Source organism: Arachis ipaensis, chromosome B06 (assembly GCF_000816755.2).
Source record: "Arachis ipaensis cultivar K30076 chromosome B06, Araip1.1, whole genome shotgun sequence".
NCBI lineage: Eukaryota > Viridiplantae > Streptophyta > Magnoliopsida > Fabales > Fabaceae > Arachis > Arachis ipaensis.
This window is the reverse complement of record NC_029790.2, coordinates 7,549,560-7,550,045: the sequence shown is the minus strand read 5'-3', so window position 1 is coordinate 7,550,045 and position 486 is coordinate 7,549,560.

The following is a 486-nucleotide window of genomic DNA, read 5'->3' as shown; positions in this document are numbered from 1 at the left end:
CCATCACCGCCAACCCCACCGCCTCCATTCCACCACCACTCGTCCGCAGTCGATCCTTACCAGTGATATCTGCCAACTCCCGCACCCTCACCCCTCTCATCGCTCGCAGTCGAACCACCAACCCCAGCACTTTCACACCCCTCGTCGCCACCAGTCCCTTAGTCGCCACCAGTCACACCAACCCCAGCTCCGGCAACCCCCTCGTTACCCACAACACCAGTCCCATAGTCGCCAGAGGTCATATCGCAATAAAGATCCTGAAAGCAGAGGAAGAAGCTAATGGTGTAAATCCTGCAGCAGAGATGGAAGCTCATGGTGGAAATTCACCATCTTGGTGGTTACCTTGTCTGCAGATGTGTATGTCGTTACATTTTTTGCAGGTGTGTGTTAATTTTCTGCAGATGTGTATGATTTTTAATTTTTTTATTTTTAATTATTTATTTTATTTGATATTATTGCTATTTTATATTTTAAGTTAATTATTTG